We start from the raw sequence: 18,943 nt of genomic DNA on the forward strand, positions 1-18,943 counted from the left end.
ATGTAAAAGAAAGAAGGGAAAAAAATGCCGGGCAGAAACCGAAAGTAAAAATTGTCACATAATTGATAGGAATATTCCAGTGATCATAATAAAACAGCACTAAGACAGGGGGAAAACTTTACTTGTGAAATCAGTGTGAATGTACTGTTTTCATAAATCACCAGCGTCGCATCCAAATCTGTCAGAGTGGGACATGTCCTCCACATTTACCGAGTAGGAAATATTGAAGAAGAAGAAAATATCATTTCTATAGCGCCTCTCAAGATTAAAATCACGAGGCGCTTCACAAAAACAAAAAATGTAAAAACTATAAAAAAGGAATTTAGAAAATGCTTAAAAATATATTTAAAATGAGCAAAAAATAGACAATTGTGATTAAAGAAAATGTTAAGAAAGAGGAAGAGTGAATAGGAAAGAGGGAAGTCAGTGGATCCTGAGGAAGGTGGAGTAGGTAGGGAGAGCAGAATAAAGAGAGAGTGGTGAAGAAGGTCATACAAAAGCCAGCTTGAACAGGTGAGTCTTCAGCTGCTTTTTAAAGGAGTCCACTGAGTCCACTGATCTCAGGCTCAGGGGGAGAGAGTTCCAGAGTCTGGGGGCCACAGCAGCAAATGATCTGTCACCTTTGGTCTTTAGCCTGGTGCTGCACAACCAGTAGGCTTTGATCACTGGACCTCAGGGACCTGCTGGGGGTGTAGGGACTAAGAAGATCACCAATGTAAGATGGTGCTTGTCCATGTAAGGCCCTATAGACCAGAACCAGGATCTTGAAAAGAACCCAGAAGTTGACTGGCAGTCAATGAAAATGGAGGAGAAGTGGGGTGATGTGGGTGTGTTTGGAGGACTTGGTCTGAAGCCGAACACAGGCATTCTCACTCACCTGCAGACGGTTCAGGGAGGTTCTGCTCAGACACGTGAAAAGAGAGTTACAGTGGTCTAAGCGTGAGGAGATGGTGTGGAGAACAGTCTCAAGTTCAGAGCGAGACAGAATGGGACTCAGCTTAGCAATGTTCCTGAGATGGAAGAAGGAAGAGCGAACAAGAGAACTGACATGAGAATCCAGGATGAGAGCTGGGTCAAAGGTCACGCCAAGATTCCTGACAGAAGGTTTGGTGTGAGAAGCAAGCTGACCAAGAGAGTCTCTGACTTTGGGAACCAGCTTGTCTGGGGCACAGATGAGGATCTCAGTCTTATCTTCATTCAGCTGAAGAAAGCTCCCAGCCATCCAGGTTTTGATAGAGTCTAAGCAGGTGTGTAACAGCTGCAGCTTAGACATCTCATGGGGCTTAAAGGACATGTACAGTTGGATGTCATCTGCGTAAAGATGGTAGGAGATTCCTTTGAAGCAGCTCAGGATTTGCTGAAGAGGAAGCAGATAGAGGAGGAAGAGCAGAGGCCCTAGCACAGAACCTTGTGGGACACCATGGGTTAGAGAGGTGGTGGAGGACCTAAACTTGGAGACGGCCACAGAGATGAACGCTCAGAGAGATAAGAGGAGAACCACTCCAGAGCAGATCCTGATAGGCCTACCCAGTCTCTCAGCCTCTCCAGTAGCAGGTGATGGTCAACAGTGTCAAAGGCTGCAGTCAAGTCCAGCAGGACCAGAACAGAAAGGTCCCCTGCATCACTGTGAGTCAGAATGTCATTAGAGACCCTAAAGCCGGGCGTACACTGTGCGACTTTTTCACTTTTTTGAGCCGATTTTCCACTCGTGCGAGAATCCACGAGATCGGGGCGAGTTTTGCACCGAGCGTCGTGTAGTGTACAGGGGGTTACAAGAGGCAATTAACACCACGTGACCAGCTACCGATCAGCAATCATGAGCTCGCATGGACTTCTGGCGTGTTTAATATTTTGCTCGTCCCTCGTGAGGGTATCGCAATGTTGAAGCGAATCCCTGTGTGTCCTCCTGCAGCACTCCCGAAGGACAACAGGCAAGACAAGACAAAAAAGTCTGATGTGTTGAGTAAAAACGGCCATTTTTAGCATATTTTAGGGCCGACGTGTTGCTACAAGACGTACAGTGTGAGCAGTCAGCTCGCATCCGAGAACTGGGTCGTGCAGTGTGAGCACAAGACTCGTGAGATGTGCCCTGCGAGAAAGTCGCTGAGTTCCACAGTACCGACCGAGCACCGATTCACTTCATTTGAAACGGTGCCTCGTTTCGGTACCCGTCCGTCACAACGAGAACTTGCCTAGACAGCTGCGCATGTGCAAGAGCGTTATGTCATCGGTCGCTGCAAGCCAGTTGTAAACAGAGCAGCATGGTAGAAAGAACGAAAGCTAAAGCTTGGGTCCACTTCACTAAATGTGATGGGTAACTGGGTGATGATGAAACCAGTGACAACGATCTAAGTGAGACATCCTCATCTTAATCTGCTCCGGTAGGTAAATAAAATGTTTAAGATAACGTTAGCTTGATTTGTTAGCTTCCGTTTCACTAATGGTGCGTTCGCTTTCTCCTCGGAACTCCGAAATTCCGACTAGAAGAACATGAACGCGCTCTAAAGTTTGGCTTCACTTTACTAAATGCGACGGGTGATTGGGTGAAGATGAAACCAGTGACAACGATTTAAGTGTGAGGCATCATCGTTTAAATCTGCTCCAGCAGTTAAATAAACTGTTAAAGATAACATTAGCTTGATATGTTAGCTTCCTATGCCACCATTGTTATCATTAAATGGTGCATTCGCTTTCTCCTCGGAAATTCTGACTTTCCAGTAGGAAAAATCAATTGAAAAAGGATGGTAAAAGGAATGAAGATACACAGTAAATTTAGTTCACAGTAAAGATGTTTGCTTCAGTTTAATTATCAACTTATAAAACTACAAGGACGATGTTAAAATACAAACAGTTGTATGTTATTTATCGTGATATTTATCAAATATGGTTATATATTGAGAAAAATATATATTTAATTATAAAAGAGAATTAAAAATATTAAACACTCAAAAGTATTGAAAATTGGTACTGTTAAGTACCGGTATCGATTCCTAGGTACCGGGAATTAGTACCGGATCGATTCAAATGTCAAAGGTACCCATCCCTAGCGTTGACATTATCCTAGCGCAGTGAAAACGTTGAAAAATGTTGGCAGCGAAGGAGTTAAGAGTTAGACAACATCGGTAAAAAGCCCATATCGTGCATCCCGACTAAGATCATGTTGTAAACATTTCAAATGTGAATCTCATCCTTTTTACAATGAATTTGATCAGAGAGCGGCACCTTCAGTTGTGCCTCCTGAACATAATTTACTGCTGTACTGGTCTTCAGTATATATATATATATAAAAAGACAGTTCAACTTTCCCCAAAATCACAAAAGTTAAACACTGCAGCAAAAATATTTTTAACAGCAGAAGAGAGCAAGTCTGTATGTGTGAGGTCCAGGTGGTTTTATCCACTATGACACCATGGAAACTACAGCCAGACCACTGGGCCATGCTTGGACCAAACAGCTTGAATGGTGGTCCTGAGTGTGTGTGCAGGAAGCTGAAGGAAAAACATGAAGCTAAAAGCACAGGATGATGAAAAACTTTCAATATTACCTTCTGGACCAACAATAAAAGTGTGGACCAAGTAGGCCAAGATCCAATCACAAGAGCAGTTTTCTTATCAGTCGATATTGATTTAAATTACGATATGGGGGGATGTCTCACTCACATCTGGGAGTGGACAGCTTAAAATCCTGCTGCTCCACTGGGTGGTGCTGGTTCAGGTGAGAAAACGGCTCTGTGGTTTGTTGGAACCTGTGCTCAATATCACTTGTGGCGCAGCTACTTTGTTTTCCTTCAACTTTAAATAGCCAAAATAACTTTTCTTTTTTTAGAGCACTCAGTTTTCTGCCTTTTTCCCCACTGATGCTACCTGAAGCAAGAGGTTCCAGCTGCACAAACATGGTGGACTGAGCTGCAGAGACAAGTTCAGACAGGAAGACAAGCTTCTGATGTGAGAGCCAATGACGGGGCGTGTATTTATCAGGTCAGAGCAGGGTTTGTTTCATTGGAGAATCTTAACGTGGTTTTTTCTATCACACAGGTAGAGCCTTATTATCCCAGAGCACCAAAACGTGTGCGGAACTAAATCAGAGGCTGAGCTGTAAGCAGAGACGGGCCGACCGAGATGCAGGCTGCAGAGTTTGAGCCAAGGCCTGTGGGGGCAGGTTTGTGAGGAACATATGGGAGTGATTTGGTGTTGCAGACTGGCCGGCTCTGTTTGAAGGTCTGTCAGCAAGCTCTGAAGTCAGACAGCTTGAGTCATGGCGAGCTGAAACAAAGGCAGCGATGAGCCTTTTAACACATGCAGACATGCACGCACACGTCTAGAAAAACTCAAAGATGTGAAACTGCTCCAGGATGAAACTCTAACCTAAACCTGAGAATAAAATAAAAACCAGCCTGCATGATACAGAAGTGACAAGCACTTTGACTTGTATCATCTAGTTTATGAGATGTGCATTCAACAGCTGTCTGTTTGTTATTCCTGCAGCTAGCTTTCATCAACAATCCAAGTCCTGGAGGTGGCGTTACGTCCCTCTCCTCATCGACGTTTCTAACAAGATGCCTGAACTAAAGGTGTAGATTTTCACTAGTCGCACAATTCGATTAAGATTATCGGGTGAACAATTCGATTTTATCCAATATCTCGATGCATCACCATTATTTCGTATTTGGGATTTGTTTTCATCGATAAATGGAAGATGTCAGATATTTATTTTAGTTTAAATCAAAAACATGTCAGACAACGCACGCCATCCCTCAAAAGCTCTTTAGTCACAACAGTCCTTAAGACAATGAATCAAATTCTTTTTAATACAAAAAAAAAATTCATAAAACGTTTTAAAAATCCTAAACTGCACGACCCAACCTGCTCAGTTAACATAAACCTTCAGGTTTGCTCAGTTCAGGTCCGGCCTCAGGTTAGAACTCCAGCGCTCAGCCCAGCAACACCACATACACACACCAATATCAGATCAGTTCCTGCAGTGAACCCTATCCCTGGTGTAATGACAGCCTTCACAGCCTGAAGCGCCAATGCAGAATAATTGAGCGTTTGTGGAAGAAAACCCATCTCCATGTCCATCTGCTGCACCTAAAGGATCTTCTGACATCCTTTAACTCTGCAGTTGGAGATGCTAGGGTTTCCTATTTCTCCAACCTGGTGTCCCAGAGCAAAGGGAACCCCAAGGTGCTGTTTAACACCATCAGCAGCATCGTCTCTCCTGCCACTCCTACAGCCTCCATCCACTCTGTTGCAGACTGTGAGAACTTTGTCTTTCTTTGTGGACAAAGTCAATAATGTTAGATCTAGCATCTCTCCTTCAGCCTTATTGCCGCCTCTCCCGACTCCAACCAGGCCCATCATAGCTTTGCTCCTGTTTCTTTGCCTGAGTTAACCAAACTAGTTAACTCTATGAAGACCTCTGCATGCCCCCTCGACATCTTACCCTCATCTTTGTTTAAAAGTGCTTTTCAGTCCATCGGTCCCAGCGTGCTCTCTATAATTAATGCTTCTCTGGTTTCTGGTCAGGTCCCTGCTTACTTTAAGAACTCTGTAATCCACCCGCTTCTTAAAAAACCGAGTCTTGACGCCTCTCTCCATAGCAGCTTCAGACCCATCTCTAAACTTCCGTTCATCTCCAAGATCTTGGAAAAGGTTGTGGCTAAACAACTCACAGCTGCTCTTGATGAACATAACATCTATGATAGCTTCCAGTCAGGTTTTCGTAGAACTCATTCTACTGAAACAGCTCTTCTTAGGGTCTCTAACGACCTTCTGACTCACAGTGATGTAGGGGACTGTTCTGTTCTGGTCCTGCTGGACCCGACTGCAGCCTTTGACACTGTTGACCATCACCTAATACTGGAGAGGCTGAGAGACTGGGTAGGCCTATCAGGATCTGCTCTGGAGTGGTTCTCCTCTTATCTCTCTGAGCGCTCCTTTTCTGTGGCCGTCTCCAAGTTTAGGTTCGTCGTTCTCAGTTCTCTTCCATTCCTCATTAAAACCACAGTTTAACGTTTGATTCATCCTTTGACTCCTCTGGAGAACCACTTTTGTTTTCTGCCACTAGCTGAACAGCAGGAATGTAAAGCTACATTGCTAATAGGAAGCTTAAGTCACGCCCATCTACTTCCAGACCATGGATCCCTGGAAGAACAAAAAAATGAATGCAAGTCAATTTCAGGGTCCACATTTTTTAAAGTCTATGGTTAACAGGATATTTTAAGGTTTTAGCTCCATGGAGATCTGGAGCTCGAACAGGGAGAGATCGTCGTTCATAAACCCATTCTCACAAACGCCAGAATGAGCGTGCTCACTTTAACGTTTGTCATGCAAAATACGAGCGAGTGAGACTCAAGTGCCTTTACACCCAAGGTCCCTAACCGGATGGTCCTCTTGCAAAGTTTACAGCGAGCTTCGTATCGATTGTGGGAGACAGCCAGCTCTCATTGAACTCGCACTTTCCTGTGTTTTCAGTGGCAAGCAGTCAACTTAACTCATCAGATTTTAGCTAGCAGCAAACAAGCTGCAAACTCTCTGTGCTCTATGTAGCCTGCAGTTATCGCGAGACTCGTAACGTATTCACAAGTACCAACATGGCCCCTCAGAAAAAGGCAGACAGTAGATAACCAAGTTTTACTATTTATCATGGCGAATGCTTCCTGGGACTAAACAACTTAAAAATTAAGACTTGACCTCATAAAATTTAAGACGTCTGGATGAAAATCTGGGAATTTTTAAGACTTTTTAATAGAGCTGTGGCGACGCATCGATGATGTCGACGGCTCGATTCTAAAAATTCGTCGACGTCAGATCCGGTAGTCGACGCACCGCGCCCACTTGTTGCATCCCCAGGAGTTTGTAAATAGAGGAGGAATCTGCCTGTTTTTCCTCTAGTTCGCCCTCTTCTCCGCCTTCACTAACATCTCCACCAAATACCGAAGACCCGGAACAATGTCCGTCCGCTACTAGATTCCTTTCCTGTTTTGCCCGCCTTCGTCTCCCGGCAACGGACAACAACTTCAGGGGTCAAATGCGCTGCTTCGTCTCTACCGCAGATGTAGAAAATCACCGGGAGCGTTTCTCCCTTCATAAAGGAGCTTCTTTCAGACATTAGGAGAGCTGTTTTGGTGGTAGCAGTCTCTCCTCCATGCTGGTCTGTTTGCTGGGTGTTTTTGGTTTATTTAAACTTGGTAACTTGAACTTAATGTTGGTAAAGCTACTGTTACAGCTTCTTGCGTTTGGATAAGCTGTTACATTTTGGTTTAGAGTTGATCTTTTTTGTGGTGTAGATCTCCTTTTTATTACATTTAGAGTGTTGTGGGTTTTCGGTTTAGTTTAAAATATCACCTTGAGTTTGGTTTAACCACCCAGTTTAGAGTTTGGACCTTTGGAGATGCTTTTTTTGGTCCAGAACCCTTTAATCGTTGCCCAGTGAGACATCCCTACTTATTTGTACTTTTGTTTTAATTCCCCACAGGCAGAATTAGTTTTATTATTCCCAACCTGTGGATGGAAAGATTTGTTTTTTTTTGTTTTGTTTATTGTAGTTGTAAATAAGCCTGATTCATCATTTTAACTTTTAAATCCCGTTATTGTCCCTTCCTTTTTGCACACGAGCCAAACTCCCCAGGAAGAGTCGTAACATCACTCGCCTCACACACATAAGTGACCAAAACAAAGCAGCATGGAGACACTACATCTCCAGCCACCTCTCAGGCAGCAGCCTGCACTCCCACGTTCTACACGTCACCAGAACATAAACAACCGCAACACAATAAAAGCAGTGTTATACAAAATGGAAGGCTGTAATGTTTATTCTCTTACAGTAACAATTTATCCATTTTTTGGAGGAATTTATTAGAGATTTTTTTGTTGTTATTAATTGTGCATTAGAAAAATAATCGCTAGATTCATCATCTAAATAGTCATTAGAATAGTTGACTATTCGATAAAATAATCGTCAGAATAATCGTTTTAAAAATAATCATTTACCCCCAGCCCTACTTTTTAAGGTCCTAAATTTATGAATATTTAGATCTTTTTATACTTTTAAATGAGCCCGCGGGAACACCTTGAGTAAATAAAAAAGGGTAAGGCAGGCCTGCCAGCGCTTTATAAGCCTGGCAGGCCGCCAGGCCTTGCTAGGTCCCCAGCCAGGCCAAGCATCCACCCCCGACCCCACACGCCCTGCAGTCGCAGACGACGCACAGTAGTGGAATGAGCCACGCACCCCCATAATCATTTATTAGCCCAGCTAAACAGACAAAACATGCTGCCTAAAACCTGTTCTGACTGGTTCAACGGTGTGTCTGTCATGCGGACAGAAGCAGACTAGCAAATGGAGTTACTCGGCTGAGAGAAAAAGAAAACTGTGTGCCTGTAGACGCGTCCAGAAATAACGGCACAGGCAGGCGATGGAATGCAAACAGATGGTTGTACAATCTCCAAACTTTGGTTGATCGTCATCACATTATAATCCTTAACAATCTTATATCCTCAGACTGCACGACCCTAAGCTGAAGCAGATTTCAGACCAACAATCAAGACCCCACATCGAGGGAGGACCTCACCTTTTCCACACATTCCTGACCATTGGCTCAAACACACTTTTTCTCCACAGAAACACACGATCAGATGGAGAATATGCCTTCAGGCTGGCTGTAATCAGTGCTCTTCCTGCTCTCCTGCACTGCAGTTATTAATCAAACCAGACGACAGCTCCAATGACACAATCGGACTCTGTAATTGAAAGACCAGGAGGCCTCCTGATTGGCAGACTCTGCCTCTAGCTTTGGGGTCAAAGGTTAATCTCCTCAAAGAGCAAAGGGGAGGGGACAAGGTCATCCAGAAGAAATCACTGGTACCCACCCCAAAACAAACATCCGGAACGCAGAGCAGAAAGTGTTTGTATACCTGTTAGGAGACTCCACGGTAGAACCAAAAGTGTGTTGGTGCACAGCTCCATGGGAAACGTAGTCTGGAAGCAGACGGCCTGGAACACAAGTAGGAAGGAGTTGGTTGTCTTTGTGGTTTGTTTCAAACAGTCCCAGTCCTGATCCAGCCCACCTGGTGCTGCCACTGCCGGCTATCTCACACATCCCATAATCGTGCACAATTTTCATTTGTGTAGTAAGCTTCTAAAGGACAAAAATAATAAAGGCCAGACCGCCGACAAACCCTAGTATGCGCCTCCTTCTGGCCCACAGTTGGGAACTCTGAATGTGTTGTTTGTGAGATAAGTGGGTCAGCGTGGCCAACAGCTGGAGCAGCCTCCTCCGCACAGAGCCCTCTGTATTAAAGCTCAGCAAAGAAAGCTTTATTTAGTCAAGGCAGCCGATGTCAGGACAGTGAGTTAATGTTCACTCGCAGCTCCAGCCAACAGCTTAGACAGATACAGCAGGAAGTTGCTCTTACTGGAGTCTAACTTCAAAATAAGAGTCCCTTTTAGACAGCAGAAACATAGACAAAGTTGCTAAAAGCTAACAAGCTAGGTCAGCAGCTCAGTTTACATTTCATATGGTAAAACTCTGTTTAACAGAAACAATAAGCATCCCTCAAAGAGGAGACCTCCAGCAAGCCTGAGAAACCAATAAAGAACTCGGACATAGATCAGAAATGTGGCTGCTTGGGTGAAAAAAAAGAGACTGAGAAATATTCAGGTAAAAGAGACATCTTTCATCTGTACTAAGGCTTAGGTTTTAAATATTCAAATGATCTAACAGACTTCACATTTTCATCTAAGGCATGTCATTTTAAATATTTAAGGTTGTATGATAGATAAAAAGTAAAATGTTTACGTTGAGGCTCTGAAAACATCGTCTCTCCTGGATTAACACCGAGCTGGGGCTGAAGTCACATCAGCTGGAAGAGGCCCCGATTTCACGTGGAAAATCGAGCTCACCAGCAGCTCTACTGAGTGTGTGTGTGTGTGTGTACTTGCCTTGGTCCCAACGATGCTAAACACCCTAAAAGTTGGTTTTAGAGGTATGGTGTGAATTAACCTTTAGTTTAGGTTAGGAAAAGAACCCCATTGCTTATGGTTAGGGTATGGGTTAGACATAGTGGAGTCACTAAAATTAATGGAGGTCAACACAAACATATAACTACAAGTGTGTGTGTGTGTGTGTGTGTGTGTGTGTGTGTGTGTGTGTGTGTGTGTGTGTGTGTGTGTGTGTGTGTGTGTGTGTGTGTGTGTGTGTGTGTGTGTGCGTGCGTGCGTGCATGCGTGTGTGTGTATGTGCGTACGTGCGTGTGTGTTTGTGCGGTTGTGTGTGTGTGTGTGTGTGTGTGTGTGTGTGTGTGTGTGTGTGTGTGTGTGTGTGTGTGTGTGTGTGTGCGTGCATGCATGCGTGTGTGTGTATGTGCGTACGTGCGTGTGTGTTTGTGCGGTTGTGTGTGTGTGTGTGTGTGTGTGTGTGTGTGTGTGTGTGTGTGCGTGTGTGTGTGTGTGTGCGTGTGTGTGCGTGTTCAGCTCCACCCCAGGACGGGGGAAAAAGGCAGAAAGAACTCCGGCAGCGTTGGATTCAGCCTCTGTATTAATATAGAACAGCTGATGAGAAAATAGCGGTCTGAAGACGGGGACTGAGAGCGGTCATGGGGTTGGTAGAAACAGCCGTTGGTATAACACACAAGCTGGAACACACACAGAAACAAACACATAACGTTTATAGACCGTGACGCAACGCCAAGAAAAAGAGACGAGCGGGGGAAACAGATCCTGCCCTCAAACACATCCAACTATTTTTACATGAACTACACCGAGCACCAACAGCTGAGCAGAAACTGCAGGAAGCCTTCCTTAGGCCTGAACAGTTTTAGGAAAATACTTGATCGGGAATTTTCTGCCAGACATCGTCATTTAATTAGTTTTAAGGATTTTCTTCAAACCAAGCTTAAGAACATGACAACATACAGTAACATTTAGAAACACGACAGGAAATGGCATTGTGGTAGGGCTGCCCCATTATGGCAAAAATGATAATCACGATTATTGTGACTGAAATTGAGATCTCGATTATTTAAGACGATTTTTTAATGAATGTTGATTTTATTTGTTTATTTATTCAGTCATAAAATTGCTCAGGGCACAATCACGGCAAAAAGAAAAAAGAAAAAGAAAGCAACAAGATAATCAAAAAGCAACCCCTGATTACTAGTATAAAAAGCCCACCACACTTGCTCATAGTTTATGACCCAAAGAGCTGAGGGTTAACTCATTTAAGCCTAACCAATACAGACCCAAATATCCAACCAATATCTTGCAAATACTGAATTATACAGTGGCATTCATAACAAATAAAAAATATATAAACATATGTGTTTTAGTGACGGTCACAAAATGTTGCATAATATCTATTTAGTCCTGTCAAGCGGTGCTGTATGTCTGTACACTAGCAACGTGTCCTCAGAGAGATTAATTCATATTTATCAGCGTGTTATCAGTAGGGCTGTAGCGAAGCCTCGACGAAGTCGACGGCTCGATTCTAAAAATTTGTCGACGTCAGATCCGGAAGTCGACGCACCGCGCCCACTTGTTGCATCCCCAGGAGTTTGTAAATAGAGGAGGAATCTGCCTGTTTTTCCTCTAGTTCACCCTCTTCTCCGCCTTCACTAACATCTCCGCCAAATACCGAAGACCCGGAACAACGTCCGTCCACTACTAGATTATTTTCCTGTTTTGCCCCTTCGTCTCCCGGCAACGGACAAACACTTCCGGGGTCAGATGCGCTGCTTCGTGTCTATCGCAGATGTAGAAAATCACCGGGAGCGCTTCTCCCTTCATTAAGGAGCTTCTTTCAGACATGAGGAGAGCTGTTTTGGTGGTAGCAGTCTCTCCTCCGTGCTGGTCTGTTTGCTGCTGGGTGTTTTTGGTTTATTTAAACTTGGTAACTTGAACTTAATGTTGGTAAAGCTACTGTTAGCATCTTCGCTAACAGCTTCTTGCGTTGGGATAAGCTGTTACGTTTTGGTTTAGAGTTCATCTTTTTTGTGGTGTAGATCTCCCTTTTATTACATTTAGAGTGTTGTGGGTTTTCGGTTTAGTGTAAAATATCACCTGAGTTTGGTTTAACCCGTAAGACCACTCGCCTCACGCACATAAGTGACCAAAACAAAGCGGCATGGAGACACTCCATCTTCTACCACCTCTCAGGCAGCAGCCTGCACTCCCAAGTTCTACACGTCACCAGAACATAACCAAACAACACAATAAAAGCAGTGTTATACAAAATGGAAGGCCTGTAGTGTTTATTCTCTTACAGTAAGAATTTATCATTTTTTTTTTGAGGAATTTATTTGAGATTTTCTGTTTTTTGTTAATTGTGCAATAGAAAAATAATCATTAGATTAATTTTCTAAATAGTCATTAGAATAGTCGACTATTCGATAAAATAATCGTCAGAATAATCGTTTTAAAAATAATCGTTTACCCCCAGCCCTAGTTATCAGCGTGAGAAACTTATTTCTATCTATTTATACACTATTTATTTATAGGTCCCATCAGTTAATGTAATGATTGTCCCAGCCACAGCAATCAGAGTTGCCCTATTTCTGTCTGATTCAGCTTTTTAATTCATTCAAAGCAGTTTTAAATATTTATGTTTAGTGTTGTGTAAATTCTTTGGTGATTTCGGAGTTAAAAATAAATTATTTTAAGACACAAAAATGTCTGACTGTTAAGATCAGAGTGGTAGAGGACCAACCACTCTTCATAAGACACGTTTTTAACTTCCTGTGTCCATGCAGCTCTGTAACTCGTTCCAACTCCAGTTACTAAACCATCTAGGGTTGTCACGGTAACCGGTATAGCGGTAAACCCCGGTAAAAAAGTTGACAATAAAAATAACCGTCCAGTTTTTAAAAAACTAAATTATCTCGGTGGGTTTACCGTGGCCGCGGTTTCGGCGCGATGACCCTTACCAGCCACCGTCGCTTCAGCTGAAGTTCCCGCTGCGCGCACACGCACTTTTTAGTTTGCAACGGCACCAAAACTTTGAAGCTGAAATAATGGCCGAAGGAGGAGACGGCAGCGCCCAGGACATCCATCAGCCCTCAAAGAAGACTAAATCGGAAGTATGGGCATATTTGGGATTTCTGAAAAATGCTGAGGGACAGTTAATAGAAGACTGCTATCCCGTTTGCAGAACGTGCAGGAAACAAGTGTCTGCAGAAGGCAGCAACACTTCAAATCTCATGGCACATCTGCGTGACGATCACCCACGTCTCTACAGCCAGTGCAAGGTAAGTTAACATTAGCATTTTAGCTGAAATGCATGACGTGAGGACTTTTGGTTGAGGGAGAATGCAACGAGTCACTATAGACTGCAGCCGCAGCGTCCTCTGCCAGCATTTAAACCGTGTCACGGACACCCTGTTGCTGGATGAAGCATCTTATTTGTTGATGATGAAGAGAAATATACAATTAGTTCCTTGTCATTGATTTGTTTACTTATTCAATGCCATTTATACTTGAACATTTGGATTTGATTACATAGTGTAGTAGTTATTTTAGTAATTTGTTTAAAGTGGCTATTTGTTTTAAATACATATTTTTTAAGGTTGACTTGTACAGTGCTCAAGTCAAGTGTGGACTGGAGTTTTAGATTTTCATTTTGATAATGAAGAAAACAAGTATATGAGAAAACAAGTGGTGTTTCTTTGATTTGTTTACATATTGTTTATGTTTTGAATGTTTGGATTTGTATCATTTAAACCTGCACTGACTACTGTAACATGTTCCAGAAAAATAAGCTATTTGTTCCTTTACGTGTGAAAAGTTGCACTTTTGCTAAGGCTTTTTGTTATTTTAGGTTTAATAAACACTGTTAAACCTTTTCAGAACTATTTCAGTTTGTGTAGAACAGGACTATCAATGCTTTCTGAACATATGCAACACCGTTCAAAAAATACCGCGATAATACCGAAAACCGTGATAATTTTGGTCACAATAACCGTGAGGTTAAATTTTCATACCGTGACAACCCTAAAACCATCTCAACTAGAGAGAAGCTGTTTTATTCTGAGACAGCCGTGATTAACTTAGTTTGAGTTATAGATCATGTGACAGACAGCAGCATAAATTAGGACATCATCAGTAAAGTAAAATGTGATCATGAACGTGAGTAATTAGTTCATATTTTTCAGTTAAACCCCATGACGCCGACTTCAGTGACCTGCTGAAGCATGTTACACACTCAGGATCACCATGGTAACACGATGTGTCCTCCAGAATAACCAGAGCTGAATCAGGATGTCTGAACAACAGAACCTTTACAACGTTGGTATTTACTGCAGGACTGTTCATTTGCATCTGTTTAATATCACTAATTCATCATCTGAGGTCAAGTTGGGATTAGAATCTTTACTTGAAGACAGAACAAGAAATTAAGAATTATTAATGATAAAATATCAGCATAAGTAACTAAATGTAGATCAGTAGCTAAACAGTTACAGGTCACACCTGTCCATCCTCGTGTTTTCAGAGGGACTGATCATGAGTGGTGATGAGTGATGAGCAGGTTGGTGAGAGCTGCAGCTGCGGTCAGTGATGGAGTAAAAGCTGGTAGTGGACTGGTGGGGTGATGGGGAGGCTATCACGTACCAAAGCTAATGCTAGCAATGTAGCAACTTTCTCTGAGGTTTCCTGCAGATGTCAAGATTCAGTATGAATAAAATAACTTTTATAGAATCACTGATATTAAAATTAAAGGACCTAAAAACCCTCCAAACACACCATTCATCTGTACTGGTGCTGGAGCATTGGTGGAGGTGTGCTTGTTGTGATGTTTTTCTTTGTTTTTGTCTTTTTATTCCCAACATGCTCATCAGTAGGCCTAGATCTGTTTAGCTGTAATTAATTCCAAATCTCAGCCTGATGAATCTGCTGCTTACTTTATTTTACACATCATGACATGAAGACTGCAGCTCTCTAAAGACGTGCTTTTCTCTCTAGAACATTCATCACATCTGGGATCTCCATGACAGCAGCAGCAGACACCTGGTTCCAGCTGAAGGTGTTGGAGTCTTCTTTGGTGGGTTCTGATGTCAGAGAGAGAGATCCTCATGTCCTGAAGAAGTCTGAAGCCTGTTGAGCTCACTGCAGCAGAAGGTCTTTATGGGTCTTGTGAGACTAAAACATACCGATCCCTGACTGAAAATGTTTGTGCCGGTAAAACTCATCACACAGTTTTCTGTTATTATGACCTCTGGCTTTTAATAAATAAATATATGAAACATGTTTATTTGGTTTTGCACACCTCACACATCTATGTTGTCATCTAATACGTTTTTAACCAGAAACAGTTTTATTTAAATTAACGTTCTAATAAATCAGTTACTATTACCCACTAGATGTTAGACTGGAAGAACAATCAGCAGGTTAGAGGTGCATCTACAGCCACACGTTTTCCTCCTAGTCATAAAAACTTAGATCAGCTCAAGTCCCATCTGACAGCAGGCAGAGAGAACAGAGTGACTGAATATTAAATCCTGGAGACAGTAACATCTCCTGGTTTGTAGATCTGAAGCTAAGCAGGAGCAGAGCTCTGAACATCTGACACATTTAAGTCTATATCAGGACAAAAAGTATAGCATCTATGCTAGCATGCTGACAACAGAAACCCTCAAATTATAAACTACATCCTTGAGTGTTTTATATAAACACTTATTTTTACATAAGTTTCCCTATTTTAGCTAAACATGATCTGTAACCTACACGTGTGCTATGTTCTGTTTGCAGCCTGCTGCCCTCTAAAGTATAAAACTGATAAATGTTGTTTCTGCTGCTGCTAAACTTAAACGCAGATAAAATACATAATCAGTGTAATAATCAATAAACCTTATCGTGGAAGAACTGAAAAAGCTGATTCTTCCCAATGTAAAAAGTGAGTCTACTCTTTTTACTGGAGGTTTTGGCGTTTACATCATAGAGCACAATAGTCTGTGAGTGACTCTTCCAAAAAAAAAAAATAAAGTTAAAATGCTCAAGAACGCTGGCAGTTGGGGGCTTTTCTGATCAGAAAATGTCTGGCAGTGAAGGAAATAACTATGTAAATCCGTAACTCCTGACTGATGCTCGTTTACTTTTTTAACGAAATCCTAAATGTTCTAAATAAAAAAACTGAAAATATTTAAAACAAAAGTAACGATGGAGGGAGGGACCAGTAGAGCCTGCGTACAGCAGCCTTGCATCTGTCAGTGTGCCCTGGGGCAGCTGTGGCTACAGTGTAGCTCATCACCAACAGTGTGTGAAGGGATGAATGTTTGTGACTCTAGAAGATGCTTTTTAACTACAAACCATTTACCCTTCAACATTCAGATGATACTGTCATCAGACGCCTTAAATCTTCCAAAACAATTTTATAACCTTTGCTCTTGAGGCTCAAGTGACCAGCTGTTCTACTGTAACACGAGTCTCCCCAGCCTTCAATTTTTAAAGCATTACTCCTTTTCTATTTGGTTCTTTGATTTTAAATGTGTGATCTGTTTTTATGGTTACAGCTTGTCTGGTTGACCATTCTTTGTTGTACTATGTTTAGATTGTTTTTATGATGCAACTATTTTATGCCTCGTGTGATATTTTTATTATGTGCAGCTCTTTGGTTGGCTGTAACGCCATGTTAAAGGCGCTTTCTAAATAAAAGTGGTATGGTAAATTCCCATACGAGACATCTCAGTGGTTTCTGTTAAACTTGTTGATTTAAAGGTAAGTATATTCTCAGAGTATTGGTAATGGTAAAAGGAAAGAGGAGCTTTATTCAAAGGTAAATCAGAGAGTGGTTTGGTGGCGTGGTTAGTGTTCAGAAGCAAACTTAGAAAATCTACTCATCTGCTCAAAGAACAGCTTGTTTTCATGTTTTATTACATTTCCATGCTAATCTTTTTTCTTTTGCAAGTCGATAAAAGAAAATCTAAAAAAAAGCAGCTGGCGATAAAGAATGTCCATAATCTTGTCAGATTATTTAGCATCACACTAAGTTGGAGGAACAGGAAGTGGCATCCCAAACGCAGACTGTTCTTTAGAAAACTCTCCTCACACTGATGACAGCGGAGGCGTCCAGGATGGTTTACATTCAGCTTCCTGTATGCGTTCACAGTAGGGATGTGCAACAACAGGTCAGTCGGCCATCACGCTCCAGCCTGAGTGTGACTGCTAATTTGTCTTGAACTAAATAATTAGTGTAATTATTTAGCTCAATGTAAGAAAACTAAAGTGTTTTTTAAAAAGCGTGGCCTCCAGAATGCGCTTATAAGCGTGCTGTGTATTTGATGCCAAATGGTCCTGAGTCTGACGGACATTTCAGCTGTCATATTTACTTTTAGTTCAGAAATTTAATGAGTGTGAGACTTTAGTCGTACATCAGGATTATATTACAATGGATGGAATAAGATTTATTATTTAAAGAGTGGGGGCAAATGTTTGTGTGCGGTATGTTTCCAGTAAACCGGCTATAACCAGTTAAAGAAATTTTGGAAAATGTGCATCCTAGTTCACACCTTCTGGATGGGAGCAGATGTCCAGGAGTTTTGGCTCTAAACAGGGACAAAGAATAAAACTCAATGCACAACCCACGACCACCTTAAATCATTTCCTAGGACTCACCAACATTTAGGCAGAATAAAGCCAGTTACTAAGTGTTTATCTCATCTTAAACCAACTGTAGCAGTTCATGTGAATGGAATTATATTAAATTTTACAGAACTATAATTTTAATGTAAAATTACATGGTTATTTACATAAAACGTTCTGTAAATAGTTACAATGGATACGAGTTAAATTCCACTCAATTTTTTAACTAGGTTTTCATAATTCTGCTGAAATAACTACAAAAAGTGAGTTTTATGGTGATTCCATGGTTATAAAACAGCATTTGCATATAAAGATATGCATCCTCCAGCCCGTTTGTAACTGGCTTCATTCTGACTAGCTGTTAGCTTATCTTTCAGATTAAGAGTGAAGCCAACAAAGGGGCGTGTCTTTTCAATCAATCAAACTTTATTTGTATAGCACTTTTCATATAAAAATACAGCTCAAAGTGCTTTACAGGCTAAAATCACCCCATATAACCCATAATCCCATCATTTCTTCAAAAATATATAATTAATTATGACAGCTGCAGAGTAAACATGCCAATGTCTGCTTTGTGTCTGAAGGTGGCTTAATGTCAAAGCAGACTAAAGATTTGTCCTGAACAGGAAGCTGCAGCAGCTCTGGCATGAAAACCTAGCAAGTATCCAGCTTTATCTAGAACATCTGATGGTTAATGCAGACAAAGGTGACTGCAGAGAAAACTCTGAAGCATGAACCCAAACATCCCAGCTGTACATCTGCAATTACGTCCAAAAACATTTAGTGCAGCTTTAAAGCTACAGACTATTTACCAGCAGAAATACTTTTGGTGAAGTATTTCAGCATTTACTATCAGACTGATGCAGAAGCTCATTGTGGCGAAAATCTGTTTATAGTTACCATTCATAAACAATTAGACTAACGCTGTTAGTAGGGATGCACCAAAAATTTGGCAACCCAAAAACGTAGGCTGAAAATTACCTGAAAGTGCATTTTTGGCTGAAACACCCAAATCACAGAAACAACACGGCCCAAAAAGGCCGTCAGGGGAACCCCGTTTGCGTTTCATCTCGCTCCACCCTCATGCGGCAATTTGGTCTTTGCTTCAGAAAAATCGTACATTCTGCTGTTTTATTACGATTGCTGGAATATCCATATAAATGACCAGTGTTTCACCTACATAGGCTCAGCCGTGGCACTGCGCAACGGCTATGAAATTGTGTGTGTGTGTGTGTGTGTGTGTGTGTGTGTGCGTGTGTGTGTGTGTGCGTGTGTGTGTGATTAGGGCTGCAGCTATCGAATATTTTTGTAATCGAGTACTCTAATAAATTACCCTTTTGTGTTTGTAAACCATTATATCAAATAGCATGTTATAAAA

At 41.9% G+C, this 18,943-nt stretch overlaps 1 protein-coding gene across 1 annotated transcript in view; it reads right to left on the minus strand.

Moving 5' to 3' along the window:
• Positions 1–18,943, minus strand: part of bmpr1aa (bone morphogenetic protein receptor, type IAa) — a 69,515-nt gene that overhangs the window by 39,506 nt on the left and 11,066 nt on the right. The window contains exon 2 of the mRNA XM_015976647.3: positions 8,913–8,991. The gene's annotated coding sequence lies outside the window, so the exon portion shown is untranslated. The remainder of the gene's footprint in view (positions 1–8,912; positions 8,992–18,943) is intronic.

The sequence above is a fragment of the Nothobranchius furzeri genome, chromosome 12 (genome assembly GCF_043380555.1).
Source record: "Nothobranchius furzeri strain GRZ-AD chromosome 12, NfurGRZ-RIMD1, whole genome shotgun sequence".
Lineage (NCBI taxonomy): Eukaryota > Metazoa > Chordata > Actinopteri > Cyprinodontiformes > Nothobranchiidae > Nothobranchius > Nothobranchius furzeri.